This window comes from Rattus rattus, chromosome 1 (assembly GCF_011064425.1).
Source record: "Rattus rattus isolate New Zealand chromosome 1, Rrattus_CSIRO_v1, whole genome shotgun sequence".
Lineage (NCBI taxonomy): Eukaryota > Metazoa > Chordata > Mammalia > Rodentia > Muridae > Rattus > Rattus rattus.
In genome coordinates, this window is record NC_046154.1 from 61,267,208 (window position 1) to 61,280,213 (window position 13,006).

A 13,006-nucleotide genomic window follows, 5' to 3' on the forward strand; every position below is an offset into this window, starting at 1 on the left:
CTGGTGGTTCTTGATGCAATAAGTACGCAGGCTAAGCAAACCATAGGGAGAAAGCCAGTAAGCAGTCCTTGTCCATGGAGCCTGCATTTACTACTGCTTCCAGTTCCTGAACTGAGTTCCTGATATGACTCCCCACAGTATCTGACTGTTCTGTGGAAACATAGACTAAAATAAACCCTTAATTCCCTAAAATGATTTTGGTCAATGGCATTTTATCACAATAGGAACTCCAACATGTTTCTCATGGAAGCTTTTATGAAATATAATAATACCCACAAAATGACCCACCTGCATTTACCTGATTGACTTCTCAAAGGGCTTTTATTTACTGCCACTCATTCTAATGAACAGTGAAATATGGGAAAGGAGAGGGTAACAGGTAATGGGCTGTATAAACTGAAAACTCAGAACCTGGTCCTGTGTAACTGAGTGTTGGTGATACTTGGCACAAGGAGAATCACTGGCTATTATCTGTTGAGACTTAAAAGGAACTCTTCTTCCAATATCAAAACATCACAAAGAAATGAGTGCAAACTGCATTGCCAATTTATGACTATAGCTTTCAGTGACCCATCCAAGGACTAATGCTATCTAATCATTAATATTAGAGAAGGGCATATAATGCGCACAAAGAACTCTCCTAAGGGCAAATCTATGGCAGACAAGCAAGTAGAAATAGATATCATTGATTGACATTAAAATACTAGCCATTTAGAGGGGAAACAGAGCCAGAGACAGAGCCAAGCGCAAACACAGAGAGAAGCATTCTGTGCAATATGCTATACTTAAAACTGTATTTGTTTGGAGATACAGGAATATATTTCTGTATTTGGTATTTTAAACTGTAGTGTTCGAATCAAAAAGAACATTCAATTATTCAAAAAGTAAACAATTTTTAAACACCTGCAATAATAATACCTCCTAATATATTTCTCATAACAGTATGCATCCAAATGTTATAGCTTAAAATCTTGTATAGAGCAAAATAGGGCCATAAGAAGAAAATTCCTCACTAACTATTTAAAAATATTTTCGGTACATGTGCTATATATCATTCATTCTACAATACCAAAGGGAAAACATATCTTGTACCAATGCAGTTGCTATGTAATACAAGACTGATGAACAGATACATGACCGCACCAAAAGGTTGTAAATACTTCAAGTCTTCTCTTATGTGTGTTTTCTTTATTTGGATGTTCTGCATAGGTAGGTATAGTGGTTTATTTTCTGTATATATATATGGAGATTAAAACTTAGAGTTACACGTATTAAGATGAATTCGCACTCCGTGCACCAAGTGCTCATCAACACTTTTCTTAGGGTCTATAACTTATTTTGTTATATTCAGAGAAGACGTTGTATGACCAGTAGTAGTCAAAGTGTCTACAATTCTTGAGAAAGCAAAAGTTATCTATACTAATCCTATCACAGGTAATCTATAACTTACTCACAAACCCTTAGTCACGTTGAATGTCATAGCTGCAGAAAGTTGAAAGTCATTATTGAAATATGGACTTATTTATAAATTGGTAAAAAAAAAATCCAAGAGACAAAATTACCACAGTATTCCAACAACTAACTTTTCACACTCAAATCTTCATGCTGACTTCTTATGCATTACCAATGAATTACTGTTATCTATATCTCCATTTCTTCTTCTTCTTCTTCTTCTTCTTCTTCTTCTTCTTCTTCTTCTTCTTCTTCTTCTTCTTCTTCTTCTTCTTCTTCTTCTTCTTCTTCTCCTTCTTCGTGAGGAACAGAAGAGTCAAACTTCATCCGAAATTGCAGAAAAAAAGATGACAAGTCACAGTAATATTTCTGCACTGTGGGAAATCTCCCTCAGGGACAACTGAGTATATAAATCCATTGTGTGAAAATAGATATGAGAAACTACTCCTTATATCCTACTTCACATGGAAAATCACAGACTCATAACTAAAGGAGAATGCATTAGGGGACAAAAATAAATCAGTGAATGAGATTGATGAGCTTTGAATTATACATTTTAATAATTCAAATTAACAAAGAATTTTACATATCTTGCTATACCAAATATTAAAGACCAAAACAAAAATTAAAAAGAGTCTTCACTGTTGTATGGTTATTTAAAACACATTGTATGGCTGACACACCTGAGAGCAGAGGGGCTAACACACCTGAGAGGTAAGACCAACACTTCTACCCATCTAGAGCTGGCTGGACACAGGAACCTAGGACCATTCAGGCAGAGGATCCTTCCAGTCTCTGCGCATGCACAGAACTGAAAGTCAGTCACCAGGAGCACTGACACACCTGAGAACAGAGGTAAGACAAACACTTCTCTTCCTAGGGATCCGCCTGGAGCCCTCAGGCCACACAAACCCAGGAGCAGTCAGAGAAAGGCACCTTCCAGTTTCTGCCTGTGCCCAGAGCTGTCCTGGTCCCACAATCCTCTGTATTGAGTCTGATGGCAGAAAGAGCTGGACTCTCAGAAGTGCAGACAATCCTGAGAGCTCAGGACAGACCACCATTTCTGCTCATATTCCTGGGCCAAGAGGAACATGCCTAGCAGTCAGGGGTAGGCCCCTTCTAGTTTCGGCCTGCACCCAGAGCTGACCTGGTCCCACAGTTCCTTGTACCTAGATCCCTCTGGGAGAAAATCAGTATTTAGGAATGCTAACACAAATGTTTATAGAAGGATCAAACCACTGTCAGCTAGGATCAAGACCAGCTAACACTGGAGACAATCAGATCATGAGAGGAAAGCACAGGAACCTAAGCAACAGAAACCAAAACTACTTGGTATCATCAGAGCCCAGTTCCAAAGCAAATACTGGATATCCCAACACACCAGGAAAACCAAGATTAGAGGATTTTAAGAAGAACATAAATGAATCCCTTAAAAAAATACAGGACAATACCAGTAAACAAATAGAAGCCCTTAAAAAGGAAACACAAAAATCCCTTCAAGAATTACAGGAAAACACAGTCAAACAGTTGAAGGAATTGAACAAACTTGTCCAGGATTTTAAAAAATGGAAATAGAAGAAATAAAGAAAGCACAGAGGGAGACCACCCAAGAGATAGAACACAAAGGGAAGAGATCAGGAGTCACAGATTCAAGCATCACAAGTAGAATACAAGAGATAGAAGAGAGAATCACAGGGGCAGAAGATACCATAGAAAACACTGGCTGATTTGTCATCAAAGAAATTGTAAAGTGCAAAAAGTTCCTCACCCCAATCATCCAGGAAATCCAGAACACAATGAGAAGATCAAACCTAAGGATAAGAGGTATAGAAGAGACCAAGGATTTGCAACATAAAGGGCCAGTAATTATCTTCTAAAAAATTATAGAGGAAAACTTCCTTACCCTAAAGAAAGAGATGCCCATAAACATACAAGAAGGCTACAGAACTCCAAATACATTGGACCAGAAAAGAAATCCCTCCTATCACAAAACAAATGAACAAAAGAAATAAAGAATACTAAAAGCAGTAAGGTAAAAAGGTCAAGTAACTTATAAAGGCAGACCTATCAGAATTATCCCAGACTTCTCACCAGAGACTATGAAAGCCAGAAGATCCTTAGCAGATGTCATACAGACCCTAAGAGAACACAAATGCCAGCCCAGGCTACTATATCCAGCAAAACTCTCTATTAACAAAGATGGAGAAACCAAGATATTCCATGACAAAACCAAATTAACACAATATATTTCTACTAATCCAGCCCGACTAAGGATAATAGTTGGGAAACACCAAAACTAGGAACGGAACTATACCCTAGAAAAAAGCAAAAATTAATATCATTGAAATGAAACCAAAAGAAGAGATAAACGCAAACATAATTCCACCTCTAACAACAAAAATAGCAGGAAACAACAATCACTATTCCTTAATATCTCTCAACATCAGTGGACTCAGTTCCCCAATAAAAAGATATAGACTAACAGACAGGATATGTAAAGAGGAACCAGGACTTTCAACCAAAATGTATCAAAAAAGATAAGGAAGAACACTTCATATTCATCAAAGGAAAAACTCACCACAATGAACTCTCAATGCTGAACATCTCTGCTGCAAATGCAAAGGCAACTACATTCATAAAAAGAACCTTACTAAAGCTCAAAGCACACATTGCACCTCACTCAATAATAGTGGCCGACTTCAACACCACTCTTAGCAATGGACAAATCACTGAAACAAAAACTAAACGGGCATAGAGAAACTAACAGAAGTTATGAAGCAAGTAGATTTAACAGATATTTATAGAACATTTTATCTTAAAATAAAAGAATATATCTTCTTCTCAGCACCTCATGGTACCTTCTCCAAATTGAACATAAAATCGGTCACAAAACAGGTATCAACCTATACAAGAAGACTGAAATAATCCCATACAACCTACCAGTTCACCACTGACTAAGGCTGGTCTTCAATAACAACAAAGTGGCAGAAATTCCACATACACATTAAAGTTGAACAATGCTCTACTTAATGATAACTTGGTCAAGGAAGAAATATAAACAGAAATTAAAGACTTTTTAGACTTTAATGAAAATGAAAGCACAACACATCCAAACTTATGAGACACAACGAAAGCAGTGTTAAGAGGAAAACTCATAGCTTTGAGTGCCTCCAAAGAGAAATTGGAGAGAACAAATGTTATCAGCTTGAGAGCACACCTAAAAGCTCTCAAGCAAAAAGAAGCAAATACAATCAAGAGGAGTACACAGCAGGAAATAATCAAATTCAGAGCTGAAATCAACAAACTAGAAACAAAAAGAACTATACAAAGAATCAACAAAACTAGGAGCTGGTTCTTTGAGAAACTCAACAAGATAGATAAAGCTTTAGCCAGAATAACTACAGGGCACAGAGAGATTAATCAAATTAACAAAATCAGAAATGAAAAGGGAGACACAACAACAAAATCCAAGGAAATGCAAAAAATGATCAGATCCTACTACAAAAGGTTATATTCAACAAAACTGGAAAATATGAATGGAATAGACAATTTTCTAGACAGATACCAAGTACCAAAGTTAAATCAGGATCAAATAAACCATGTAAACAGTCCCATAACTCCTAAAGAAATACAAGCATTATTTAAAAGTCTACCAACCGAAAAAAAAGCCCAGGACAAGATGGGTTTACTGCAGAATTCTATCAGACCTTCATAGAAGACCTCATACCAAAACTGTCCAAACTATTCCACAAAATAGAAACAGATGGAACACTACCGAATTCCTTCTATGACGCCCTGATTACTCTTATACTGAAACTACACAAAGACCCAACAAAGAAAGAGAACTTCAGACCAGTTTCCCTTATGAATATTGATGCAAAAATACTCAATAAAATTCTTGAAAACTGAATCCAAGAACACATCACAACAATCATCCATCATGATTAATTAGGCTGCATCCCAGGGATGTAGGGAATGGTTCAATATATGTAAATCCATCAACACAATTCACTATGTAAACAAACTAAAAGAACAAAACCTCATGATCATCTCATTCGATCCTGAGAAAGCATTTAACAACATTCAACACCCACTCATGTTTAAAGTCTTGGAAAGATCAGGAATTCAAGGCTCATACCTAAACATAGTAAAAGCAATATACAGCAAACCAGTAACCAACATCAAACTAAATGGAGAGAGATTTGAAGTAATCCCATTAAAATCAGGGACTAGACAAGGCTGCCCACTTGCTCCCTACCTATTCAACATAGTTCTCAAAATCCTAGGCAGAGCAATCAGACAGTGAAAGGAGGTCAAAGGTATACAAATTGGAAAGGAAGAAGTAAAAATACAACTATTTGCAGATGATATGACAGTATACTTAAGTGACCACCAAATGTTCCACCAGAGAAATACTAAGCATGATAAACAACTTCAGCAAAATGTCTGGGTAAAAAAATTAACTCAAAACAAATCAGTAGCCTTCTTCTACTCAAAGGATAACCAGGTTGAGAAAGAAAGTAGGAAAATGACACCCTTCACAATAGTCCCAAATAATGTAAAATACATCAGTGTGACTCTAACCAAGCAAGCGAAAGAACTGTATGACAAGAACTTCAAGTCTCTGAAGAAAGAAAATGAAGAAGACCTCAGAAGATGGAAAGATCTCCCATGCTCATGGATTGGCAGGATTAATATTGTAAAAATGGCCATTTTGCTTAAAGCAATCTACAGATTCATTGCAATCCCCATCAAAATCCCAACTCAATTCTTTAAGAGTAAGAAAGAGCAATTTGCAAATTCATTTGAAATAACAAAAAACCCAGGATAGTGAAAACTATCTTCAACAATAAAAGAACTGGGGGAAAACCACCATCCCTGACCTCTGTATTACAGAGCAATAGTGATAAAACCTGTATGGAGTTGGTACAGAGACAGGCAGGTAGTTCAATGGAAGAGAATTGAAGTCCTAGAAATGAACCCACACACCTATGGTCTCTTGACCTTGGCAAAGAAGCTAAAACCATCCAATGGGGAAAAGATAGCATTTTCAACAAATAGTGCTTGTTCAACTGGAGGTCAGCATGTAGAAGAAAGCAAATTGATCCATTTTTATCGCCCTGTACAAAGCTGAGGTCCAAGTGGATCAAGGACCTCCACATAAAAGCAGATGCACTCAAACTAGTAGAAGAAAAAGTGAGGAAGTGTCTTGAACACATGTGGACTGGGAAAAATTTCCTGAACAAAACACCAATGGCTTATGCTCAAAGATCAAGAATCGACAAATGGGACCTCATAAAACTGTAAAGCTTTGGTAAGGCAAAGGACACTGTCATTAGGACAAAATGGAAGCCAACAGATTGGGAAAAGATCTTTACCAATCCTACATCTGATAGTTGGCTAATATTCAATATATACAAAGAACTCAAGAAATTAGATTCCAGAGAGCTATGTAACCCTATTAAAAATGGGGTACAGAGCTAAACAAAGAATTCTCAGCTGAGGAATATGGAATGACTGAGAAGCACCTAAAGAAATGTTCCACATCCATAGTCATCTGGGAAATGCAAATCAAAACTACCCTGAGATTTCATCTCACACCAGTCAGAATGGCTAAGATCAAAAACTCAGGTGACAACAGATGTTGGCGAGAATGTGGAGAAAGAGGAACACTCCTCCATTGTTGGCAGGATTGCAAGCTGGTACAACCACTCTAGAAATCTGTCTGGAACTTCCTCAGAAATTGAACACGGTACTACCTAAGAACCCAGTGATACCACTCCTGGTCATATATCCATAAGAGGCTCCACTATGTTTATATTAGCCTTATTTATAATTGCTAGAAGCTGGAAAGGACCGAGATGTCTTTCAACAGAGGAATGGTTACAGAAAATATGGTACATCTACACAATGGAGTACTCCTCAGCTATCAAAAACAATGACTTCATGAAATTCATAGCCAAATGGATGAAACTAGAACATATCATCCTAAGCGAAGTCACCTAATCACAAAAAACATACATGGTACGCACTCACTGATAAGTGGATATTAGCCCAAAAGCCTGAATTACCCAAAAAATAATTCACAGACCACCTGAAGCTCAAAAAAGGAGGACAACCAAAGTGTAGATGCTTCAGTCCTTCTTAAATGGGGAATCAAAAATATTCATAGGAGAGGTATGGAGACAGAGTTTGGAGCAGAGACTTAAGAAATGGCCATTCAGAGCCTGCCCTACCTTCCGATCCAGTCCATACATATATACAGCCCCTAAACCTCAACAATAGAAACCAAGAAGTGCATGCTGACAAGAGCCTATGGCTGTCTCCTGAGAGCCTCTGCCAGGGCATGGCAAATACCGAACTGAATGTTAGCATCCAAAGATTGAATTGAGTCAGGGTCCTCATTGGACGAGTTGGAGAAGGGATTTAAGGAGCTGAGGGTGATCGCATCTTTATGGGAACAACAATGCTAACAACTAGAGCTCCCAGGGACTAGAATGTCATCCAGGGAGTATATATGAACAGACCCATGCTCTAGTTGCATGTGTGGCAGAGGATGGCCTCTTTGGGCACCAGTAGGAGGAGAAGCCCTTGGTCCTGCGAAGCCTAGACCCACCCCCTCCAGTGTGTGGGAGTGTAAGGGGGAAGCAGAAAGTGGTGGGAGGTTAGGGGGAAAAACCCCCATGGAGGATGAGGGAGGAGAGACAATATGGGTTATTTGTGGATAGGCAACCAAAAGGGAATGGCATTTCGAATGTGGATGCAAAAATACTCAATATAAGAAAAACACATTGTAATTGAATTAATATTTAATTTAATTTTTATTATCTCATTAGACATTCAATGTATAAGTATTTATTGCTTGTCATACATTTTACTAGAAATAAGATTTTCAGAATATCAGAGATAGTCTTTACTCTTTTGCCTAATATTTTTCTCAGTGAAGAGCAATACATATTAGGAAGCTACAGCACAGAATAAGAGGAATTCGGAATTTTACAGAGGACAATTACAAAGATTTGAACAACCAATTTCATGAGTGTAAGGGTGGGAAGATTATTAAATTATATCTTAAAGAAAAACCAGTCACACCATGAAGACAGAAAATGAACTTCGATGTTCAGTAAGGTCATTCAGTCTTCCAAGAAGAATATATATTAGCAAATATTAAGAATATCACTAGAGAACCCAACCCATTGGGAGACTAATTAACACTCTAAATTATGATAGGGCCCTATAGTGATGTGGAGAAAGGTAGGTGAAGCTCAGCATTGTTAATAACAAATGCAGACAGTGCTTGATAATATTTTGAATTTGAGAGGAAGAGAGTGAGAATTGGTTTTAGAAAAAATGTAAGATAAGAAGTTAGATAAAATATGTTGGGTGTGTTTACTCTTCAGTGAACAGACAGACAAATAATAATCATGAGTTATTGGCTGAAACTAAAGTTCATTATGCAGAACAAACTGCAGACATAGTTAGAGGAACATTAACCCTGCAGAGAATAACAATAAATATAATGAGAATGAACAGCGTATTTCAGTTTAAATTTATAAACGGTAAAGTAGAGAAATCCTAATTGGGAAAGGATCATTATAATGACTTACTCAAGTAAGAGTACCGATGAGATAGAGGAAAGATAGACTGTGGCCAAAAACAAAATGTATAAAGAGAAAGGACTGCTCTCCTGTGCCACCAACTGCTGAAAGTTCAAATGAGGAGACTGAGCCATCATCCCCTCTAGTGAGCCCAGAACTCTCTCATGCCTTATAATATGGCGCTGGTCCTTTTCTAGTCAGAAATGGCACTGCTTAGGGTAATTTGAATGAGGTTTCAAGTAAGACATTTGCATTTTCTTCCTCTATCTTTCCCATTATTTCATACCAGTTGACAGTTGGATTTTTAGTATGATGTCTACTCCATAGTCAATGAATAACAAGTGATTTGAGCTATGAAGCGTTAATCACTGTGTTCCAAAGGAACAAAGACATACCTCCATCATTAGTGATTCATGTAAGACTATGCTGAAATCTAGATATAGACTTTCAGCACCAGAGTATGGGATCTGTAAGGCCAAGAAATTCATTTAGTTTGACTACCATATGCCCTTTCCCTAAACATCGCGAATGATACAAATTAGGTACTTAGGCTAAAATCCTGATTGAAGAATGAATGGAACACCTGAGAAAAAGAGAATTATTTGCTATTTTATTAGTTAATGTAAAAATGGAGATTGCGAGTCTCTATGGAAAATGCGTAGTAAAATAAACATTGGTCAATCTGGTAAACAGTGGACATTTTTATAGACTAATTACCAAAATAGAGATTCTTCTTTCCAGCTTTTACAGGCATTCACGTGTGTATTATCTAACAAAGGCACTTAGGTGGCTGAACTCTACTAAGGGTTACTAGAAACCTAAAGAGAACCAAAAATAACCGAACAATGACTCCTGTGACAACAAACAAACCCAGCACAACAAGAGCAAAACAGGGCGATGTGAAAGCAACAATTCATCATGACTCATTCGTGACAACCTGGTGTGAAGTAATGGCAGGTCCTCAGGATATAGCCACTAATCCCACGTTACTAAATCACTATTTGGCATCTACCCTGAATGCACATAATCACGCTGCTTTTCTTTGGCAGCATATTAAAGATAATAGCACTACTGCTACAAATACAATAATTTACTTTAGGTGATTATTTTATCGTCCACTGCATTTGGTGCCAAGTGACACGAGCATCCAAGTGGATAGAATACTATGCTACGCTACAACAGATCAAAACGTAGAACTAAAGTTCAGTCAGTTACCTATTTTCACACAGCTTTAGACGTGGAAAGGCAGGAAGATTAAAAACATACCTAGACTGGAAACAAGATGCTAAAAGTAAGCAGGTAGACAGATGAACAATTTTAAACCTCTCAAGACATAAGCAGCAAGTGTCAATGGAAACAGACCATACAAATTTTCTTTCATAATAATAAGAGGTATCAGTCTGATAACCACAGTAGATTACTCTTCAGTCCTTAATTTCCTTAATTTTCCTCTGTTATAGCACTAAATGTTGACACAGTTTTAGAAGTTTTATGTAAACAAAATATGTCCTAAGGAAACATTCTTCCTCTCCTCCTCTGACATGCTTTTTCATTGTCTCCTCTGTTCCTTTTTTCACTCTTGGAAATGGAGAGGTTCTCCCTTCTTCACAAAGACACTCAGACCCTTTAGCTCAGGTTTGAATTTTGAAGGGGTAAGGTATTGTCCCATTGGCCTCCTGAGTGCTGACAGAGAACAGAGAGACAAGAGGTGGGGGAAAACAATGCCAGTCGCTTCTTTTCTAAGAATAGGCACACTGCAATGATCACAGACATTCTGCTTAAAATTTACCAATCTTCAGCTTATTTTTCATCTTAGGCTTTTAAAACTTGCTTCATTAAATTTATATGAACTTAGTAAATTTGAAAATTTTCTCATATTTTCATGTATGATTAGAAATGAGAAATGCCTGAGGAAATGCACAAGCCTAGGTTGTTCAGGATTTAATTGGTAACATTCACTGATAATGTGGTAAATTTTAAAAGTTCCATTTTTTTTTCAGACAAGAGAGTTAAAGAAAAGGTACCAGTTCTATATAAAAACAACCCGATTAATTTCGATATCTAAGTGGCCCATAAAAATTTTAATGTCATCATTTTAGTGGCATCTCATTTAGCAAATGATTCATTGTTGGTAAAACAAAATAAATTGGAACAGATTTGAATGTAGAAAACAAAATATATAGATTCTCATTTTTTAAACATAACAAAATTTGCTTTATAATTTTTATTTATAAGCATTGTTCCAGTTTGTTAAAAGGATGAAGCCCTCTTCTTGTTTCCAAAAGGTTGATCTACAGGGTGGTTTCATAAAAACAGAGAAAGGATGATCCTGAACAAGCTGAATGTTTAAATAATTTCAGAACATGGACATAACTCCTGTCGTGAACACTCGGTACACAAACAGGAAGATGGACATGAAGAAAACAGATGGAAAAAAAAATCTCTGGAAGCTCTCACCTAGGATTTCTGTTCAATTATTATTATTATTATTATTATTATTATTATTATTATTATTATTATATTGGTACTCCTATTATATGAGAAAAAGGTAAGTTCTGAAATCACAAAAACAACCTAAGATGTCTGTGAATTAAGATGATTATTATCCACACATTCATCAGAATACTGTTTTCTTTTGAGGAATGTTCTTCAGTTCCTTATGATAGTTAAAGTATTAGACAAATATTTCTAAACATATTCCTATATATTACTGATGTGGGAACACCTTACCTCTTCACAATGAACATATTTTATGATTTTAATATAAATTTTGAGTTTAAAAGTTTGAAGACATTTTTAAAATATCAGCTTTAGATTATTTCTAGACATTGATGGCTAAAGTAGTCTCCTATCATTGTTTTATTATATTTCTAAAAGAGAGTCTTGAGCTTTCTGTTCAGACATGCATTGCTGTTATCAATGAGGTGAATTGAAAGAGAAAGCATATTCTGATCAGAAATTCCAGTCTCTGCTTAAATTGGCCATTTCATAGTTCTGATTTCATCCTGTGTTTATGAGAAATGGTTGGTTTATAAGAAATGACATGGAGGAGTTGGAGGGATGACTCAGAAATTAAAAGCAATTGCTGTTCTTGCAAAAGACCACAGTTTGATTGGTAATCACATCAAGGGTCTCACACTTGCCTAGAACTTGAGCTCCAGGAATCCAATGTACTCCTCTGGTCTGCAGGTGCCTGCAGATATATGACAGACGCATATTACACAGAGAGACATAAACATAAACATAAAATAAAATAAAATAAACATTAAGATGAGATCAATAGGAGATGGTTTGAGAATATGAAGTTTTAGTTAACTTCTTCCTATCCTATAATCTGTAAATTCAAGAAATGTGTTAATAGAATATATCGGAAGCGTTGCGGTATGAGCACAAATGTCCTGTTAGTTCTCCTGCCTTAAATTTAACTAGCCAAGGCATTCTTCTAAAATTGGAGCTATTGTTCATATGCAAAAACACCAGAATGTTCTGATCCAGGTATAAAAATATTGAAGTTAGTAGCTTCCAGGGCTGCAGTTTCAAATTTAATTTTCTTACAAAATTAGTCTCAAAGCTGGATAGTTGTCACACAAGTGTTAGAATAAAATATGGCAAACTGAGGAGAAAAAATAATTCTTAAAGAATTGTTCTAAAAAATTTTTATTCTAATTCAAAATCACCTCAAAATTTAAATCATGAAATATCGTTTGAAAAGATAAAAAATAAATAAAACTGAAAATATTGTTCAGTTCAAATTTCATGTCCTATGGTTTTGCTATGGGGTTGAACTATAAATGAGATCGTCAGAAAACAAAGTCCATCTGTAACTTCTGTAACAAAATATAAAGCACACACAAGCACACCACACACACAAATGATTCTTAAAATGGTTTAACATTTTGAGAGAGTAAAAGGTGATACATGGGAGAGGTTGCAGCAAGGAAGGTAAGAATATGATG